Raw genomic sequence first — 17,932 nt, 5'->3', positions numbered from 1 at the left:
CCTCTCAGCTCAGCAGGGAACCTAATTCTCCCTCTTTCTCTGCCTGCCTCTCTGCCTACTTGTGATCTCTCTCACTCTTTGTCAAATAAATTAAAAAAAAAAAAAAAATCCCCGAGATGAGAGCAAAAGGATATAGAGTGACTAAGGGGCTATTGAAGAGGAAGAAGACATAGTTTAAGGCTAAAGTGGTTTCTATGTCAACCTGGAGGGAGCACATTTAAACAGGGCCAAGAACACTGATGCAAAAAAAAAAAAAAAAAAAAAAATCAGTGGCTAGTCACATAGTGTATGACTTTATTTATATGAAATGTCCAGAATGGGGAAACTCATAGAGTCAAAAAGCTGATTGTTGGAGAAATGAGGGAATGGGGAGTGACCGTTTAATGGGTCCAGAGTTTCCCTTTGGGGCAATGAAATGTTTGGAACTAGACAGAGGTGGTAGTTTTATGACACTGAATATATGAGATGCCACTGAATCATACACTTTGAAACTGGTTAATTTGATGTTGTGTAAATTTTACTTTATTTGAAAGAGAACCCAACTCACTGGCAGTGGAAGGGGAGCCGGTACCGCCGACAAAAACATGAACTGCGGGGCTCAGTCGGTGAAGCATCTGTCTTCAACTCAGACCATGATCCCAGGGTTCTGGGATCGAGCCCCACATTGAGCTCCCTGCTCCGTGGGGAGCTTGCCACTCCCTCTCCTACCTGCATGTGCTCTCATGCACTCTCTCTCCCTCTGTCAAATAAATAAAATCTTTAAACAAACAAACAAACATATGAACATTCCCATGTCCCTAACTCTCCTTGTGATCTCTAAAGAAGCGGAATATATGATATACACCCAAGATAAAGCACATTTATACACGCTTCGGGATTCCATGCATATGTGTTTGTCGCAGCCAACATGTAAGAGCACTTGGAGTTTGGGCTGTCCCATTTGGGCAGAGATGTATGCTGGTGTATTCAAGGAGTATAGTTAGGAATGACCAAGGACCAGACTACTGGGAGTGGGAGAATGATATCAAGATAGCTTGGAAGGGCAAACCTCAGTCATTCATTCGCTCTGATCTGGTCATTTGGGTTGTATTAGGCATTATAGATTTGAGAGCTTGAAAGGACCCTACATGATCATTGTTAGGCCATTCCTCTTCCTTTGGGCACTACCGCCCTCCGAGTGAAAGGTGACCAGAGGGCCCAGTCTGGCAATTACAGACATACTAGTAGCAGCAATCGTTCCCATTTATCAAGGGCTTACTCACATGTGTTATTTTGTTGACGTATTTCTCTCCACTACCCTATGAAGTATGTGTCAATTCTATTTTAGAGATGAAAAGCAGGTCCAGAGCACCCATTCAAACCAGAAAGCGTCAGAGCCAGGATCCAAACCTAAAAATATCTGACCCTAAAGCCGATGCTTGTAACTGCTACTCAACATTGCTCCTGGTGTACTGTATTGATTTCATTGTGTTTCCAGGGTAAAAGTGGCATTTTTATGGGAAAAACAAACAAACAAACAAAACTTATCCTCTAGCCACGTGCTATGCATTTCCTCTGCCATAACTTTGTTTCCTTCTCTTCATCTCTCAGATTCTATTCACCCTTCAAACCTCAGGTTAGGCCCACAGTCTCCATGAAGACATCCCTTGTCCTTTTATTTTTATTTATTTTTTTTTTAAGATTTATTTATTTATTTATTTGACAGACAGAAATCACAAGCAGGCAGAGAGGCAGGCAGAGAGAGAGGAGGAAGCAGGCTCCCCGCCAGAGAGCCCGATGCGGGACCTGATCCCAGGACCCCGAGATCATGACCTGAGCCGAAGGCAGGGGCCTTAACCCACTGAGCCACCCAGGCGCCCTGTCCTTTTAGATCAGAGTGGTCTCTCTTACCTCTAGATTCCTGTAGCACTTTGTAAAATTTTTTTTAATAAACTATTGTTTTTAAGTGTTAAGAATTTCAGTGTATAGGGACGCCTGTGTGGCTCAGTTGGTTGAGCGACTGTCTTCCACTCAGGTCATGATCCTGGAGTCCCGGGATCGAGTCCCGCATCGGGCTCCCAGCTCCACGTCTGCTTCTCTCTCTGACCTTCTCCTCACTCATGCTCTCTCTCACTGTCTCGCTCTCAAATAAATAAATAAAATCTTAAAAAAAAATTTCAGTGTATAGCTCAATTAATTTTTATTTTTTTTATTTTTCAAAGATTTTATTTATTTGAGAGAGAGAGAATGAAAGAAAAAGAGAGCACAAGGTGGGGAATTCAGAAAGAGAAGCAGAAACAGACTCCCTGCTGAGCAGGGTGCCATATGGGGGATTCAATCTCAAGACTCTGGGTTCATGACCTGAGCCAAAGGCAGAAGCCCAACAACTGAGCCCCCAGGTGTTCCATAATGAAAACACACACACACACACAAACACAAACTGTGCAGCCATCAGATCAAGACGTCAAACATTTCTAGCACTCAGAAGATTCCCTTGGGCCCCTTCTCTGTCCATACATGCCATCATTGTTACCATGCGCAAATTTCACCTGTTCTTAAAATGCTAACGAGCGGGTCACACAGTGTGTAGTTTTGTATCTGGCTTCCTCATCCTGGGATATGCGTCTATAATATTCATCATGCTGTTGTTTATTAGCATCTTATTCTTTTTTATTGCTCTGCAGTATTCCTTCGTACAAATATACCAGCATCGGTCCATTCTTCTGCAGGTGGACCTTGGGTCTGTGATGGCTAGTTTTTTGTGCCACCTAGGCTAGCTAGGCCGTAGTATCCAGTTAACCAACCACTAACCTGGGTGTTGCAGTGAAGGTATTTTGTGGATGTGATAGTATCTGCAACCAGCCAAATTAAAGTAAAGGAGATTACCTTTGATAATGGGGGTGGGGCCTTCCAATTAGTTGAAGGTCTTAAGAACAAAAACCCAGGTTTCCCAAAGAAGAAATTTTGCTTCAAGCTTACAGCATTGGGTGCCTGGGTAGCTCAGTCCTTAAGTGTCAGCCTTCAGCTCAGGTCGTGATCCCAGAGTCCTGGGATCCAGCCCTGCATCAGGCTGTCTGCTTGGCGGGAAGCCTGCTTCTCCCTCTCCCCCTCCCCCTGCTTCTGATCATTCTTTCTCACAAAAATCAATATATATATATATATATATATTTTTTTTTTTTAAGATTTTATTTATCCATTTGACAGAGATCACAAGTAGGCAAAGAGGCAGGCAGAGAGAGAGAGAGAGAGAGAGGAGATGTCAAGATGTTTCTGCTCCCCGAGGAGCAGAAAGCCCAATATGGGGCTCAATCCCAGGATCCCAGGATCATGACCTGAGCCGACGGCAGAAACTCTAACCCACTGAGCCACCCAGGCACCCCATAAGTCAATATATCTTTAAAAAACAAAACAAAACTGCAGCCTTAACTCCTGCCTGGGTTTCCAGTCTGCTGACGTGCCATGGAGATTTCAGAGATGCTAATCTCCACAACTGCTTGAGCCATTTTCTTAAATTTCTTTTCTTTTTTAAAAAATATTATATTTATTTATTTGACAGCACGAGAGAACAGAAGCAGGGGGAGGGGCAGAGGCAGAGGGAGAAGCAGGCTCCCTGCTAAGCGGAGAGCCCAATGCGGGGCTCAATCCCAGGGCCCTGGGATCATGACCTGAGCTGAAGGCAAATGCTTAACCGACTGAGCCACCCAGACACCCCTTCAATTTCTTAATATATGAATGTATAGAACCTCGTCATTCTGTTTCTCTGGCGAATCCGGATGTGGGGTTTCCAGACTTGAGCTATGATGAATAAAGTTTCTGTGCACCTATTTGTATGTCCTTTGGTGGATATATGCACTGGTTTCTCTTGAGTCTATCCCTGGAAGATGAATGCTGAGTCATGGAGCACCTATTTTCTGAGTCACACACATGATAGTTATTACTGACTGCCTAGATTAATCAGTTACATTTAAGGTGGGTTGGTTAGGGCCAAAAGTAACTGTAGAATTTATTTTGTCTATGTCCTTCACTTTCCGTGGCAGAATGAGTCATGTATTTAGTTAGTGCTAACAGAGTATTTGGAGCTACAAGGAACATAAAACTTAATTTGAATTCAACAGTAAGGAAATGTACTATGTCATACAAGAAGAAGTTCACTGGTATGGAAGCTTCAGAGTTGCTTAATTCAGCAGCTCAGTAACATCATCAAAGATCCAGATTCTTTCCACTGTTCTGTCGTCCTCAAGATGTTGTTGACTCTGACCTCAGACTGGCCCAGCTTAGTCACAAATTGAGTACAGAAGTTCCAGGCATCAGGCATTTCAGAGTCCAAAGGACAAAGAGATTGTCTTTTCCTCTTAACCTTGCTTGGAAGCCAAGAATCTTTCTCAGATATCCTCCTGTGCATTTCCCCCCAACATCTCTTAGCCAGAAATAGGTCAGAGAGCCACCCTCGTGTCAATTACTGTCAAGGGGAATCAGACCCTCATTTATTCCTGGGTCTGCAGATGGGTCTTTCCTTCTGGAGTCGTGTGGAAAAGAGGCAGATGTTTGGACACAACCAGGGGTTGTCTGCCAGCAATGGAAGAAGAGAGAATGGATATTGTGGATTTAAGGAATAGTGTTTCCCACATTAATGCACCCAGGTAGCTTAAACCTACTTGAAGACAGAAACTATTTTGAATTTTCTTGAGTCCTCCATTATACCCAGGAAGACAGTCAAGGGGCTACTAAGGTTTTCTTAGCTAGTGGAGGACAGATTTTTTTCCCCCTTAATTTTAAATTTATGTCCAGCCTTACATATATAGGGTAAATAATGCATATTTACTCAACTTGAAACATTGCAGATGTAGCTTTCTTCATGTTTCTTGTACTGGGGGTTTATTAAGTTTTTTGGATCTGTGGGTTTATAGTTTAACCAAATTGGAAGTTTTTCTGTCATTATTTCTTCAAATAGATTTCCCCCCCACCCCCTTTCAGAGAGAGCAACTATAAATATATCGGGTTGCTCAAAGTTGTCCTAAACCTCACTGATGCTCTTTGTATTTATTTTCATTCTTTTTTCTTCAGCTTAAAATAGCCAGAATTCCAAGGTGCCATATTTGGGGGTGGTGTATCTTGAGCCCGGCTGAATTCATTTCACCAGACCCTATGAAAATTCAGATTTTCATAGATTCCTTACTGATTGGAGAGTGTGAGCTGCTGTCCATCCACGTGTAGAGATACAGAATCATGACTGTTTTATTCCCTTGTACTTAAAACCTACTCCTCTGCTTCCCGTGGTGGGCTGCAGAGTTTTCTTCCTTTAGGGCAAACCATGGTGGTAGAGAAATAGATATTCTTCTTCCTCATGCAGCAACTTCTGTCCAGCCTAGAAGAACATCTCAAAATTCATCTGTAAAGAGGGAGGGAAAGAGCAAGAGAAATCCACTTACTTTGGGAAAAAAAAAATGCTAGTTATCAATGACCGATAAAAACTCTGCTTGGGTTGGGAGTGCAAATCTTTGGCTTGGTTGTTGAAATTTCTGTAGTATGATCTCATAGCAGGTGTGCGCACGTGTGTGCGTGCGTGCGCGCGCACACACACACACACTCTCTCTCTCTTTCTTTCTCTCTCTCTCTATATGAAGAACTAGCTGTGCCTCTAAAGGACCCTGCATTTGGGTACCTAGCTGACTCAGTCAGTAGAACAAGTGACTCTTAGGCTCAGGGTCATGAGTTTAAGCCCCACACTGGGTATAGAACTTTACTTAAAAATAAATTTTTTTAGGGGTGCCTGGGTGGCTCAGTGGATTAAAGCCTCTGCCTCCAGCCCAGGTCATGATCCCAGGGTCCTGGGATCAAGCCCCACATCTGGCTTTCTGCTCAGCAGGGAGCCTGCTTCCTCCTCTCTCTCTGCCTGCTTCTCTGCCTACTTGTGATCTCCGTCTGTCAAATAAATAAAATCTTTTTTAAAATAAATAAATAAATAACATTTTTTTAAAAAGAGCCTTCATTTATAAAACGCTTTTTACATGCGTTATCCTGTTTAATCCTCACATGAGATAACAGAGAATAGCTTGTCCAGTATCACCCGGAAGGAAAACGATGGAGTCCTGTGACTCCCAAGTCCCATGTTATTTTCAGCACATCAGCACTGCCTCACCTTTATACAGGGAGACAAAACCACTGGAGGGTGGCACACTATCATTAAGGAAATAAATGGATTAAAACGATATTCACAGTGTGGGACCTTCATCTGTTGGAAGACATATTTATGCATGTAAAAACATACGCAGAATGCGGAAAGGCCATGATATGTTGAATAGATGGGGAGTTTATAGGTGACTTTTTCCTGTTTTGACTGTCAACATGACCTAGAGCAGCACTGTCGGCTAGAACTGTCTGTCATGATGGCAGTGTTCTCTGTCTGCACTGCCCAGTACGGTAGCCACTGGATACATGTCCGTTGAGCTCTTGCAATTTGTCTTGTCCTGGCCAAGAAGTAAGTGTAAAACACGTACTGAGTTACCAAGGCTTAGTATGAAAAGAAGAATGTGAAGTATCTCATTTAGTTTATTTTTATACTGATTGAATGTTGAAATGATTCTATTTTGGATGCCCTGGGCTAAATAAAACGTTATCAAAGGTAATCTCACTTGTTTCTTTTTACTTCTTTTAATGTCGCTACTAGAAAATTCTGCATATGTACATGGCTCACAGTATATATCTCTTGAGCACCACCGGTCTAGAGTTCAAGGGCATGAAATTCTTTTATTTATTTATTTATTTATTTATTTTTTAAGGATTTTATTTATTTATTTGAGAGAGAGACAGTGAGAGAGAGCATGAGCGAGGAGAAGGTCAGAGGGAAAAGCAGACTCCCCGTGGAGCTGGGAGCCTGATGCGGGACTCGATCCCGGGACTCCGGGATCATGACCTGAGCCGAAAGCAGTTGTCCAACCAACTGAGCCACCCAGGCGTCCTATGGGCATGAAATTCTTTATCAGGGGCACTTGAGTTCAATTCCCAGTCTTCGCTTTTCTAAGTAGGGGACCTGGAACAAGTTACAGAACTCATCCTTGTTCTTTTTCAGTTCTTAAACAGGAATAATGATTGTGCCCTAGCTCAGAGAGTTATTGTTAGAATTAAATGAGTTGATTTTGGAAAGCCTCTACTGTAGGCAGTGACTAGCACCTGTTAAGTGCTCGATAAGAATTAGTTGTTAATTCTTTTTTCTAAATTTTCTAAGGTGGATGTGAATTTCTTATATAATAAAGATTTAAAAGAAAATTGAAATAAACAATGAATTCTGGAACACTGAAAATAAATTTAAAAAATAAATAAATAATTTAAAAAAAGAAATTGAAATAATTAAAATTTAAAGCAAGACCATTATCTTTAACCCTGGTCAGAAGCTGAGTATTTATATTGTTTTAAAGCTGTGTAGTCAGGACGCCTGGGAGACTCAGTCAGTTTAGCAGCTGCCTTGGGCTCAGGTCATTATTCCAGATTCCTGGGATCAAGTCCCTCATCGGGCTCCCTGTTCAGCCAGGAGCCTGCTTCTCTCTCTGCCTCTGCCTGCCAGTCTGCTGGCTTGTGCTCTCTCTCTCTCTCTGACAAATAAATAAATAAATAAAATCTTTTTAAAAAAATCAAAGCTGTGTAGTCGTGTTTGCTTTGTTTTATTGTGTGTATGCATGTACAAACCTTGGACACAAGCGGAGTTGGGACCATCACAAGTGACCGTTTATTAGGCAATCTCATTCTTGCCTTCTGACCCGGGTCCTCCCCCTCCATCAAAGGGAGGGGATAATTGCATCATGGTTCCCGCTGGCATGCACAACACACCAAGTGTTCGCCTATATTTAGCCAACATGAAGTCACTGAAACTCTATGCCCACTAGATGCAATTAGTGCTTTGTTATTTGTTGCTCACATGGCTTATATCCTGACTGCTCTGCATAGTTTGTGTCCTTAGATGAATTTAAAAGAACTGAAAACCTTTTGTGCTGAGAAAACTGCTTGGGGAGTAGGAACCGAAATCCCAAGTCACTGAATCCCCTGGAAGGTACCCTGAGGTGAATACTTGATGCCTCCCGCAAGCCAGCGAGACCTCAATTATCCTCCTCTTTGATGGCAGGAGGAGTAGCAGGGGGAGCAGGCTCGGGAAGGAAGGGTTGTCTATATTCTACCCAGCTGGTAGAAGCAGTACTCGGTCAGTGGCTCCAAGGAATGGGCCCAGCTCCACTTTCCTTCCTGCAAACAGAAATGGCACCTGGAGCGCAAAAACACAGAGCAGCTCAGCGGGGGCTGACTCTGCAAGGGGACAGAGGCTGGGGACTGCCCACAGAGCAATGAATCAGAGGCTCACTGTGTTGGCTAGTGCCTCCATTTTACTCTTGGGGCCTCGTCCCTCTAATTTAAGGCTCTGAGGTGCCATGTGTGCGTGAGTGTGCGTGTGTGTGCGTGTGCGTGCATGTGTGTGTGAGATATTGAGAACATTAGCTTAGACTCTCAATCCTCAAATTTTTGTTTCTCAAAATTATCCTCATTTTGGATGGCAAAGACTTACTCCTATCAGAGATCCCAGTTTTATTTTATTTAACAGACAAAATAACTCCCAGGGAGCGGGCAAAGAAATAAAGCAAACGCTATTGAAAATATTTCTAAAGTATGAGGTATTCATAAATGTGTTTTACAGGATAAAGCCAGATATTCCTGAGGCCAGAGATGCTAGACAAAAATTTAGAGGCTAGTTGACATGCTTCTATCCTCAAACATTACCGTTCTCTTGTCTTGTATGTCTTAGTCCATCACTCAGCCTTTTTTATTCTAAAATAGATGATTTTATGATGAAAAATATTTGTTATTTTTAAAAGAATATGAAACTTTATTTTGAAAAAAATTTTTTTTTTAAAGATTTTATTTATTTTATTTGACAGATAGAGATCACAAGTAGGCAGAGAGGCAGGCAGAGAGAGAGGGAAGAGGAAGCAGGCTCCCTGCTAAGCAGAGAGCCCGATGCGGGGCTCCATCCCAGGACCCTGGGATCATGACCTGAGCCGAAGGCAGAGGCTTTAACCCCCTGAGCCACCCAGGCGCCCCTTGAAAAATTTTTTGAAACTATTGTTTTTATATCAGAGATTTTATTAAAAGAGAGAGGGAAAAAGTGAGTGAATATTTCAGAAAAGCATAAACAAACCCGGTTTCATTTATTAACTACAGAAACACAGATTTTAATGAGTTTTAAATATTCATTTAACAAATATTTAATGAGTATCCAATGTGAATAACAGTACATTGGTATCCTCGCCTTATCTATCTTTCATTAAGTGATTTTTGTAATTTTACTAAGTAATATGTTCCTGGCATCATTCTTCTTTGCTTGCTATACAGATTTGGGGATGTTATTAAAAATTTATCCGGGGACAGGGGCACCTGGGTGGCTCAGTGGGTTAAGCCTCTGCCTTCGGCTCAGGTCATGATCCCAGAGTCCTGGGATCAAGCCTCGCATCAGGCTCTCTGCTTGGCAGGGGGTCTGCTTCCCTCTCTCTCTGTCTGCCTCTCTGCCACTTGTGGTCTCTGTCAAATAAATAAATAAAATCTTTAAAAAAAATTTTTTGTCTGGGGACAACATTAAAAAGAAAATGAAAGCAACCACATAAGCTCAACTCAGTGACAGTTGCAGTTGGCCCTGTCTATGAACGGAACATTGTTATATCCCAATGGATTGTGAGAAAGAGGTTACAGACAATTACCAGCACACCTTCTCTCTCTCTCACAAAAGGAGGAAGCAAATAGGATCAGGAAAATTCATTTCAGGGAAAAAACACTGAGTCAGCTGAGATTGATTAAAAAGTAAAGTATTTCAAACTTCAGTATTCTATTATTAGTAACAAGTTAATTTCCACATACCTCACACTCTAATGAGGATAGCTGTGTTGGACAGTAACCGGTCATCAACACCTCAGTGTGAATGAAGATCTGAGAGTCGATTCTCCTAGAGGGAGTGAAGTAGTGAGAAGGAGAGAACAGTGGGTACTTGGAGCAGGGAGGGGACACCCCAGGGAGAAAACGTCTCTGACTTCCTAGTTTGCACAGGAACTCTGGTATCTGGAATAACATGCATAGGTCCAAGTCCTGCTTCCCCCCAAATCATAGCAACTGAGTTCTTTACAATGACGATTCATATTTTACTAATACTAATTGCTATGATTACCATTACTAATTACCATGATGGAAAAGAGAAGACTGCCCCTTCTGAGAGTTTTTATAGATGGTCGGTCATTATAGTAATAACTTATGGTAAGTGTTTAAATACATTAAAGTGGATGCAGGAAGGTTGGAAATAAATATTGTTGCTATGGTTTTAAGATCTAAATAAAAATAATAGGTCCATTAGTACAATAGTTAAAATATGCCATGGTATAATGCACAATAGCTTTTACTACCAGAAGTATATAACGTATGATTTCTAAAAATTTCATAAAGAGCATATTTTCAAATCTGTATGTAAAAGATAGATTATTTGATAAATGGGGTACCTGTTTGAAAAAGAAAATAAAGAAAAATAAAATCTCTATCTGACTCTTCATATAAAATCCATTTAGAAGGTCTAAAAATTTGAACATAAAATAAGTGAATCCATTAAAATTCCAGAAGATAAACTGAGTGTGTATTTTTATAATCTTAGAGTAAGGAAGTTCTTTTCAAGCAGAAATTCTCAAAGGAAAGACTGTCAGTTGGGGCTTTTTTCTTTCTCTCTTTCTTTTTAAGTTAAAATGTCTCCACAGCAAAAATTAAAATGTCTCCTTATTTCGCAGAAACAAGGTTGAACTAATACTGGGGGGAAATGTGCAATATTAATGACAAAATAATATGAAAAAATATGCATAAAACACAATGACCATAGTAAATTTTATATATAGGAACAAACAATATTATAAAAAATGGGCAAAGACTGGTATAAGGAGTTGAAAGAAGAAGCATAAATGTCCCAAAACTGTTGAGCCCAGTTAAGATGTGAAAGGGAGACAGTCTCCAGACCATCTGCCCACAGCCCCATTTTGCAGGGGGAAACTGAGTCTCAGAGAAATTCAGTGACCAGCCTCGTGGCTGCCAGCCCATGAGAAGAGAATTAATTCAACTTTACCTTGAAAACAGTCTCTAGAGCTCTTTATGCATCGAAAGTGAACGAAACAAGATGAAGCTGTCACCCTCCGCATTCAGACCCCTGTGCGTGGCTTCCAGAAGAACATCAGGGAGAACACGGGAAGCAAAGGGAGATCCCAGGGCACCGTTTACACTCTCGTCTGCAGGGTGAGTGGGACCGAGCTCATTTGGCTTGGCTGCTCTTGCATTGGCTTTCAGAGGCTCTGGAAGTGAGACACTGAGCTAAAGAGACATTCCAGGTCAGCCCCCATTTGTCTGGATGACAACCTCCAGCCCAGCTCTACTAAAGGTCACTGTCTGCAGGGCAAAGCCTTGCCAACTGATGGATGCAAAGACCAGACCTGCCATCCAGGACTGGACACTGATACAATGTGAATGGAAACTAACAAGAGGGCAGAGAAAGCAAAATCTGTGTAGTCCTAGTTGCTTTAGCTATTGCCTGCGACAGGGGTTCCCTAAGTCTGGCCTGCACACAACCTTGGCCATGGGAAATAATATTTTTAGGTAGTATACAAACTCATTTGAAATTATAACAGCCTTGTATTTGTTTCATTATGTATCCATACATAACTGCCCCAACAAAGTCATGATCCCACATATGGTTTTTAAGGATAAGCCTGCAGGAAGTGTTTGGGTTAAATAAATGACTTCATTTAAAGAACAATGCTGGGGGTGCCCGGCCCCCTCAGTAGGTGGAGCATGGGACTCTTGATCTCGGGATTGTGGGTTTAAAGCCCACGTTGGGTGTAGAGATTACTTAAAAATAAAATCTTTAAGGAAAGAAAGAACAATACTGAGTATTAATGGTGCCCGTGTTTGAACAGAGCAAAGATTGTGAATAAGGATTGACAGTGGCTGAAGTGTGTGTGATTTTTCTGCACCAGTTCTGGAAAGTACTGCATTTTACAATGCCTGTCAACCCATGCACAAATACATGTACACAGCTGTAAGAAAGACTTTGAGAGGAGCGCCTGGGTGGCTCAGTGGGTTAAAGCCGCTGCCTTCAGCTCAGGTCATGACCTCAGGGTCCTGGGATCCAGCCCCACACTGGGCTCTCTGCTCAGCAGGGAGCCTGCTCTCTCTCTGCCGGCCCTCTCTCCTTGTGATCGCTGTCAAATAAATAGATAAAATCTTTAAAAAATAAATAAATAAATAAAGACTTTGAGAAACAATTTTTACCGCTATGCAGGTGATGCCCTCTGGACCCTCGATTCATCTTTGACACCCGCCGCCCCACCCCGCCCCAGCCCTTGTCTTTCTTCTCCCCATAATCAATTGTCTTCAAGTTCTTTCTGTCAGTTCTGCTTCTTAAGGTTCTTTATTCATCCCTTTTTCCATCTCCAGGGCTTCCTTCCTGGTCTCTGCCCTCATTGCCTTCACCTGGACGATATCCTAGCTCATCTCCTTGCCTCCAATCCAGTTTTTCCTCCTTCAATCCACCCTCCACACTGTTGCCAAAAAGACTTAAAAAAAAAAACAAAAAAAAACCTGAACTGATCCTATTGTGCTCTAGTGCACAGGATTAAGGCCAAGCTTCTCAGCAAGACTTGAAAAGCACCTGGTTGCTGGTTCCTGGTGCCCCTTCCCAAATTCCAACCCTGGCAGAATCCAGACTAGAAACCCAGGTCTCTTGATTCTCAAGTCTAGCGCTCTTCTCAGCATACCATGCTGCTCCTCAAAGAACCTCTCCCCGTTGTTTCATTCCACAGGTGATATCTGCATAGGTAACTCTGACTTCTTGGCACCAGGAGTTTCTTTTCCTTTTTTTAAAAGATTTTATTTATTTGAGAGAGAGAGAGAGTGAGGAAAAGATCACAAGCAGAGGGAGAAGCAGACTTCCCTCTGAGCAGGGAGCCTGAGGTGGGACTCTGAAGTCGACACATAACCAACTGAGCCACCGAGGCACCCAGGCACCCTGGCACAGGGAGTTTTAAGTATACCTTGTCATGAAACAGAATGTCACAAAGTAGACCAGGCATAGACAAGGGTATTGTCTCCCTTATCCATTATGAATACATATGGTCATAAGTTATAGATGTGAATAAAAATGGAAAGTATCTATTAGGCAGGTGCCTGGCTGGCTCAGTCAGGATCATGGGACTCTTGATCTCAGGGTTGTGCGTTAGAGCCGCACTGTTGGGTGTAGAGATTACAAAATGATAATAATAATAACAAACTTTAAAAAAAAGTATCTGTTGGGCAAAACAATTCATGCTGAGGACCACCGATACTGCTTAATGATTATGTAGGCCATCCTCATTTTGCAATTCTTCCACAAGAAGCAGATGGTCTAGGGGCGCCTGGGTGGCTCAGAGGGTTAATTAAGGCTCTGCCTTCTGCTCAGGCCATGATCTCAGGGTCCTGGGATTGAGCCCCGCATGGGGCTCTCTGCTCAGCAGGGAGCCTGCTTCCCTCCCCCTTCTCTCTGCCTGCTGTTCTGCCTACTTGTGATCTGTGTCAAATAAATAAATAAAATCTTTGGTGGTGGGGGGGGGAAGCAGTGGGAAGCCGGTGACCCATTCGTTAAATCCCAGTCTAGATTAGCCTGCTAGAGTCAGCAGAGTATGACCCCCCCACTCCACCCCCACTGATGTTAGGCTGGCCTCAGCCAATGGAATATTAGCTGACATGACACGCAGAGGCTCCAAATATATTTGCCTGTTCTGCTTGACCCCTTGAACAGGTAACACCCTCTGCCAGGACAGCATGCCTCAGGTAGCCTTTGTCCTTTCATCCTGGGTCCGGAAACAGAACCACATGGAACCATTTATCCGACCCTCAGCCAAGAGTCCAGCCTCGCTCAGCCTGCTGGATGGAGCCCAGCCGAGATCACACCAGCAGACCCAGGACCAAGAAAAAGAAATGTGTCTTGTCCCCAGCCACGGAGACTTTTGAGGTGGGCTGCAGCGAAGCAAAAACTGACTAACCCCAAAGCAAACTGGGTTTTGTTTTGTTTTCGTTTTTTATCAAGCTGAAAATCAACTCTCCTTTTCCTTTTGGATCACCTGCGGGGGGCGAGGGGGAGGGTAATAACGCTCCCTTGACCTTCTGCTAGCCCCCAGCGTATTTCTGGGGCATCTCCCAGCATGCCGGTTGCATAACGCAGAAAGCTCTGCAGCCTCCTTCTCACATTAGCCTGACAAGAAAGTAAATTAGGACTGTTACACTCCTGCGCTCCCTCCCCCATGAAGTCCCTGCCAAGCCCAAAGTAAAACAGAAAATCTGGTAGCCCTGTGTTTAAATTGGCGTGGCCATGCCACTGCTTCTCCTTTCAGAAACTGCCAGCTGTTTTGTCAGGGGTCTCCAGCGTTGGGGATCCTGCCCCACTCGTTTTAAGCCATGATTTTTTCTAGCAGGAGTTCATGGGGCCCGAGTCCAAGGAGGAAGCCATGCAGCAAGGGTCAACGCCACGACGTCCAAAGGCCCGAATCACACAGACCTCGTTTTTCTCTAGCCAAGGTCGCGGAGGACCGTCCTTGCTCTCTGTTTGGGCTCCTCCGTGTTTTTCTTCTCCTCCCCGGGGCTGCCCACCTGGAGCCGGTTGTCACCAAGTCCTAACAGCGGGCGGAGGTGCGCTTCCCCGCCGCCCAGAGCCTCCGGGCCAATGCAAACGCTCTCCTCCAGGTGGCAGTAGAGAGCCGCTCCCCGCCTGGCCGCTTACGTCACCTTGTTTACTCGGCTCCGGGTCATTTTTAGATCTAAGATCACAGGATGTTAATTGGGCCAATGATTTCCCATTCGTTTTGGCAAAACGCCCTTCTTGTGGGCGTCCGGACAAGCACGATGTCCTTCTTGACAATGAAATTTTGCTGCGGGGAGTATTTACTTGCAAACACTTGGAATTTCATCTTTAGGAGAGGCAAAAGCTGCGCCTTGGTAGGTGCTATGGGCTTGTTTTGGGGTCATTTTAGATTTGGAACTAGGGAGAGCGGGGAGGCCAGACACTACCGTGGTATCTGGGTGACATCTCCAGAGCCATCAGAGAGCCCGCAGGAGGAGTCTGCCTTTCGCACTTCCCTTTCCCCTTTATAAAATAATTACTCAGCAGGAAAACATTTGGACTTTGGAACTTGGAGGAATAAGGAAAACAGCTGATTTGGCCAATCTGTGTCCTGATTCACTGTGGGGGGACACCTTGAAGCTCTGGGCCTCCCAGAGGCACCTGCCTCAGATGCCTTCGCACAGGAATTGGATCTGAACGTCTCATAGATCCCACATTTCACAGGCTGGAACTTTTCAAGCCAACAACAACAAGCATTGCTTATTTCTTACTCCCATGTTACCCAGCTACTGATGAGGACAGGTGAGGCCCAGAGGAGCTAAAAGGGCCTAGCTCACTCTCTCATCTCCAGGCCTGGATCGTTTGAGCACCAGTAAAACATCAGAAGCCTTGGAGTTTCTGCTCGTTCTGCGCCAGCTTTGGCGGGTAGAGGATGGAAGGTTCCAGAGTTTGCCAATGACTGTGCATGAGGCAAAATAAACAAATAGAAGTCCGCAGTTACACAATCCTTTACAAGAAAGGGTAGACACATCATATGCTCAAAGAAAGCAAGAGAAAATCTATACTGTTAAAAATAAATGAGCCTCAAAGTTTTTTTAAATGCCTGTTCCTCTCTGTCTACCTCCCAGCTCATCCTTTTAGCACTCCTGCTGCTACATATAGAAAGTGCCTCCCGGAGAGGGCAGAGTCCCTCTCCCTCAGGTCCTTCTGCAGTCCCCCGGAGTGACAGCATCGGCCTGGAGAGATAGATGGTTTTCACGTGGGCAGGAAGGGAAGGAAAATTCTCTTCAGGTGGAGGCAACAACCATTTTTTGAGCACCTGATCTGTGTCAGCTACTCAGGCGGGCAATATAAGGTTATAAAAACAAGGAAAGTCACGGTTTCCTGCCACTGCAGAACTTTGAGTTTTCATGGTGTTTATCTCATAGGGAATTTTCATTCCTTTTGGCAAGCACATGCTGAGAGAAGCTCTGAAAGAGTTTTTCAATAGAAAAGAAGAATGTCAGGTAAGTAGTTTGGAAAAGCATACTTCCACTTGGGTGTCTACTTAAGAGAGGGTTGGGGCGGGTGGTGCGCCTGGGTGGTTCAGTCAGCTAAGTGTCTCCTTTTGGCTCAGGTTGTGATGGGATCGAGCCCAGCATCAGGCTCCCTGCTCGGCGGGAGAGTCTGCTTCTCCCTCTCTCTCTCCTGCTCCCCAGCTTGTGTTCTTTCTCTCTGTCTCTCTCTCAAATAAATCAATAAAACCTTAAAAAAGTGGGTTGGGAACAGGGTTTGGCAACAATGGCAGATTTGCTTGGTGGACAAGGGGACCCGGCATCCCAAGCATTCTGGGGCTCTAAGGAGATGGAGGGAGGTGGAAAGAGGAAAAAGGGAGACACTTGCTCAGGGTCAAATGGTGCATTGAAGGGCAAGGATTTGAACCATGGAATTCTCCAGAGAAGGTTCAGGAGTAGGGAGCATAACATAGCTGCCTCCAGTAGGAGCATTCCCTAGAGCTGCTTGCTATTGGACAAGATGTAGGCTCACCTTCGGTTTCCTGCATCTGTGAATAGGAGGTGATATCCAGATAGGAAAAAACAGACAGCCCTAGGACCACTTATCACCCATAAACTCGTCTTTCTATTTTTATTTTTTTTTTAAGATTTTATTCATTTGACAGAGAGAGACACAGCAAGAGAGGGAACCCAAGCAGGGGGAGTGGGAGAGGGAGAAGCAGGCTTCCCACCAAGCAGGGGCCCCTATGCAGAGCTTGATCTTAGGACCCTGGGATCGTGACTGGAGCCAAAGGCAGTCGCTTAACGACTGAGCCACCCAGGTGCCCTTTTAAATGCCCCTTGTCATGAACCTGGTTGATGATTCAAATCCATCCTGATCACAGGGCAGAGCCAATGGAGAGAAAGCAAACAATGAAATTTTTAAAATTTTTAGGGTTATACGAAATTTAAAGGAGATTCTAAAGAACTTTTTGTTAGCTATGAAACAAATAGACTTAGCATAAAACAAGCATACGGATTAATAAATTATAAGCAAAGAATTTTGTAACCTTGCAACCACCCGTGAAAGGAGAGAGAACGGTGCCGGCGATCCCAGCAAGAACTTTTTTAAGCCGCAGTAACTGCTGCAGGCTACAAGGACGGAGGAGTGGACAGGTCACTTGGAGGATGTTTGGAAGCCTCCAAGGAGCGGATGACCCTCCAGCCATCAGCCTAGCAGTATTTATGGACTACATCTAATGCTGCCACAAACAAAGTATAGGGCCTCATCCCCACACATTTTACCTGAAGGAGGTGAGAGAGGAAAGGGGTTAGCATTTATTGAGTACTTACTGTATGCTAAGTGCTTTACTTGTGTTATCTCTAATTGAGATCCACTAAGCATGAATGCTCGTTATAACTTTGTGAGGTTCGGGTTACAATCCCCACGTGACAGATGAAAAAACTGATGCATAGAGAGGTCAAGTAACTTGCCTAGGGTCCCGTGGCCTGTAAGAGGCACTGGCACTTGAAGTCAGGCAGCCTGGCTCCAGAGCCCCCACGTTCTTCACCACCACCCTAGATAAGTTGGTTATATGGTATATACTTCTGTTTGCCCTTCAAGATCCACTCTCCATCCTTCCCCACCCTGGTCTGTGCTACAGACCTTGTCAGTGTCTTCCCTTGCTCACCCTTTGGCTTCGGGTTGGGTTTAGCCAGCGGGTGTCCCAGATGGGAGAACAGAGGGAAGGGGAAGTGGGAGGGTGGCCTGGGTGGGGCCTGGCTGCATCCTGGGCCTGGCTGCATCCCTTTTCTCACGGTGGCCACTCTG

The 17,932-nt window shown here is 44.1% G+C and overlaps 1 long non-coding RNA gene across 1 annotated transcript; it reads right to left on the bottom strand.

The window, feature by feature from the left end:
• Positions 1 to 3,589: 3,589 nt before the first annotated feature.
• Positions 3,590 to 14,714, bottom strand: LOC131808530 (uncharacterized). Its single transcript, XR_009344808.1, has 4 exons — positions 14,567 to 14,714; positions 11,108 to 11,330; positions 9,871 to 9,955; positions 3,590 to 5,368 (listed from the first exon to the last, which is right to left on the bottom strand). It is a non-coding gene; the product is annotated as an uncharacterized LOC131808530 (long non-coding RNA).
• Positions 14,715 to 17,932: the final 3,218 nt, after the last annotated feature.

This window comes from Mustela lutreola, chromosome 9 (assembly GCF_030435805.1).
Source record: "Mustela lutreola isolate mMusLut2 chromosome 9, mMusLut2.pri, whole genome shotgun sequence".
Taxonomy (NCBI): Eukaryota; Metazoa; Chordata; class Mammalia; order Carnivora; family Mustelidae; genus Mustela; species Mustela lutreola.
Note: the sequence above shows the minus strand (reverse complement) of the source record. Positions and strands in the feature narration are given on the sequence as shown.